Source organism: Aplysia californica, unplaced genomic scaffold (assembly GCF_000002075.1).
Source record: "Aplysia californica isolate F4 #8 unplaced genomic scaffold, AplCal3.0 scaffold00252, whole genome shotgun sequence".
In the NCBI taxonomy this organism is placed as follows: Eukaryota; Metazoa; Mollusca; class Gastropoda; order Aplysiida; family Aplysiidae; genus Aplysia; species Aplysia californica.
Window position 1 is genome coordinate 25739 of NW_004797522.1, and position 3608 is coordinate 29346.

Below are 3608 nucleotides of genomic sequence, written 5' to 3' on the forward strand. Positions count from 1 at the left end.
ATCCCTAGTCACTCAAGGTTAAAACATACATGGAATAATAAAGAGTATCTTTGGCATTGGAATATCGCTGCTTTAATCTTGAAGACAGAGGGGCCTACCAAGTAAGAAAAACGGCCACACACTTAACAATCAGTTGCACCTCAGGTTGAAGAACCAGCAGTCGATTACTCCAAAGATCTAGCAGGGAAACGCAAAGAAGACAAATAAGAACATACGCAGACAGCTGGAACCTGTGTAGATACATTGCTTAATGGTTAAAACAACACTTCGTCGAGCTTGCAAAGAATCACTGTTTGATTTCCATGTTGGGAACTATTTCCATCGAGTGGTCAGATAAGTGAACACCGACATAAGGTGCATCCCATCTGGCGGTAGGATGAGTTTATATATATACATATAAACGTCTATGATTCTTGGGGTATTATGATGTATTTAAGTGTATTGTCTCTCTGTTGTTTTTTTTCAACATTCCGTCTGTGGGCAACCTACTGAGCCAAGCACTGCCTTTTTTGTGCAGAGTAGTTCACATAATTCTGGGTAAAAGTAAAGAATACCCCCCCAACCATGTCCTCTCGCATCATCATCTGTTAGTAGCAGGGAATAAAAAAAGGGTTGGGACTAAGTAGATTTTTCAAATTTAATACAGGTTCAACGTTTCGCTCTGTAAAGGGCTTCGTTAGGAACACGATACAAAAAAAAGTAAAATCTTATAGACTACAAGCTATAGCAACAAAAGTGCGCGCATACACGTCAGAATGCCAAAAGGTGGGATAAAAACAAATCGGGAAGATCAGAGAAAATTGAAAGCTATAGCAAGAAGTGGTATGGATATAAAATAGTATGTACGTCAAATCATATATAAACATTAATATTAATGTAAAGGTAATCATCATCATCATCATCATCATCATCATCATCATCATCATCATCATCATCATCATCATCATCATCATCATCATCATCATCATCAGATAGTAAAAAGGTTAAGACTTGGTAGCTTTTCCAAAATATTTAATTTCCAAGTTCGTTTCCCCCCTAACGGGCTTCATCTGGAACATTCTGAATATAATCATCATCATCGTCATCATCATCATCATCATCATCATCAACATCTTGTGCCAAATCTGAAACAGACATTGGTGATCATAGTTTTCCATTTATTTCTTTTCTCAAAACGCTTGAAAAAACCCAAACAAATTTAATATTATTGTGGTCTTTCTTCCTCGCCCAACTTGTTTATGTTCTCCAAGTTAGTTGTTCTGGGTTCAACATTGTCTTGTGTGCCCTCCGTTTTTCCAGTGACGCAAAAAGATGCTCAAAAACTCAATATCGATTTAAGTATCCTAGAAACTGCATGTTTATCTCTTCGTTATAGTTCTGACAACGATCACAACTCGCTATTTCCTGATCCTGCATGACATAATTGCAACCCCACTGTGGTCTCCAAGGTGACCCTCACGGCGACCCCCACGGTGACCCCGAATGTTGGGCACTGGATTGAGCAACTCAAAACGAGGGTCTATACTTAACTTCCACCCATGTAGCTTTATAGGCGGTGTCCACTGGAGGACTGGTTCGGATCGGTTCAGTTCGGTTTCTGGTGGCTTCAGTTCACACTATATTATATAGGCCAGCTGCCCAAACCGGTCTCTCGGCGAGCGGCCTTGAAAACACTCGAGTTTGTTGTTGAAGGTCATCCTCAGTTTTGTCGGTTTTTGTTGTTTGTTGTTGTTGTTGTTTTGTTGTTTTTTTTAACCCTCCTGTGGAACACAATCCAGCTACCCCCAAACCGACAAAAACCGACAAAACCGACTAAACCGAACCGATGATGCCAGTGGGCACTGCCGATTAATCCTTCTCTGCTGGTCTCTCCCCCCCCCCCCCAGTGCCTGGCCATCAACAGCCCCTGTATCCCCGGGAATCAAGTACCTGGCCAGACCTGCTGCTCGTCCCAAGGACACGAATGTGTGCCAAACCCTATACTGCCAGGTCAGTTCGCGTGTCAGCTGACTGGTGGACAGGCTATAGGGGTGAGTATAACTTTCGTTGTATGTATGTTATGCGTATTTACGAGGGGCATACGAAAAGTTTTTTGTCTGACCATGAAGGAATAAAGGTAGAAAGCTGAAATTTGGTACTAAACTTAGTTTTTCTTTATCTAGTCCTCTCCCAGAGTTATACATGTTCGCCATCTGTGTATGACCTTGAAAAGACCTAGAGAATAGAGGACCCTCTCTATATCAGAAAACCAGCCCTCTACCGCTTCTTTGACCTTATAATCACTTTTTTTGCTCAAAAATTTATTCACAGCATAGGATGGGCAATCAGCTCCATATACGGCATGCATCTCCGTAAAAATATCCTGTAGTTGCTTGCCTTGCAAGAACAAATACTTCATTACTGCCCTGCGCACAATTTTCTCCATTCTTATGTTGAAACTGTGAACAACATACCCCCATTCACTTACAGTGCGCTGGTGGTAAAACCAGTAATTTGAAATTCCCCAAAATTTACAAGCATTCAAGGAGGATGATTGTTGGCTTTCACATCAAATTTCAACTTTCTACCTTTATTCCTATATGGTCAAGTATAAAACTCTTGGTATGCACCTCGTATGCGTTTAGTGTGCGTATGTGGAGCAAATAATGTATGTATTGTGTGTTTGGATATGCTATGTGTATTTAAGTATTTTGCATGTTTTTGTGTTGATCTTTTTTATGTGTTGTGCATATTTATATGTTAAGCTTAGTTGTATGTTGATACTTTTAAGCTGTATGAATTTGTTTTATTTATGTCAAGTACGTATGAATGTGTTGTGCGAATTTCAGTAATTTGTGTGAATTTGAGTGTTGTGTGTATTTATATGTTGTGTATTTATTGTGCATTTATGTGAAGCGCATATGAATGTGGTCAGTGTGTTAAATGGCGCTACAAACAGCATATTGTCATATCATACAGATAAGCGTTGCCATCATTCCTATCTGTTACTTGAGAAATATAAACATTAGGCTGTTCCACCGACGTGCCTAAAATTGGTCCACTATCCACTAACGGAAAATAAGGTTTTGGAGTCTTTTGTTAGTTTAGTATGGGGTTTTACGGCGCACGCAACTGCATATGGTCATATGAGCGCGCTTGGGGTTTTTGTTTTTGTTTTTCTTCAATGAAACCTTAATCTTGCTTGTTTGTTTGTTTTTCTGCAGTGCATCGGTGTGAACCTTCCGTGCCTCCCTAACGCTGTCCAACAGGAAAATCGCTGCTGTCAAAGTAAAGGCCTCACTTGTCAGACAAGCAAGCTCGTACCTGGCCAATTCTCTTGTCAACAAGGACCCGGGGAGGTGTGTGTGTGTGTGTGTGTGTGTGTGTGTGTGTGTGTGTGTGTGTGTGTGTGTGTGTGTGTGTGTGTGTGTGTGTGTTTTTCTTAACTTTAGTTACATGTGCATCGCTGTCAATATCATTCATCCCCTTTCCTTCTCCGTGTGAGGAGGAGCAGCAGCAACATCAACAATAGCAAACAAAAAGTGCAGCAGCAGGAGCAGCAACAGCAGCAGCAACAGCTGTAGTAGTAGTAGTAGTAGTAGTAGTAGTAGTAGTAGTAGTAGTAGTAG

General features: G+C 40.7%; 1 long non-coding RNA gene across 1 annotated transcript in view; it reads left to right on the forward strand.

Moving 5' to 3' along the window:
• The window catches only part of LOC106012056, a 7644-nt gene extending 4308 nt beyond the window's left edge, over nt 1-3336 (forward strand). The window contains exons 3-4 of the long non-coding RNA XR_001184936.1: nt 1887-2030; nt 3204-3336. This is a non-coding gene — a long non-coding RNA (uncharacterized LOC106012056). The remainder of the gene's footprint in view (nt 1-1886; nt 2031-3203) is intronic.
• The last annotated feature ends 272 nt before the right edge of the window (nt 3337-3608 follow it).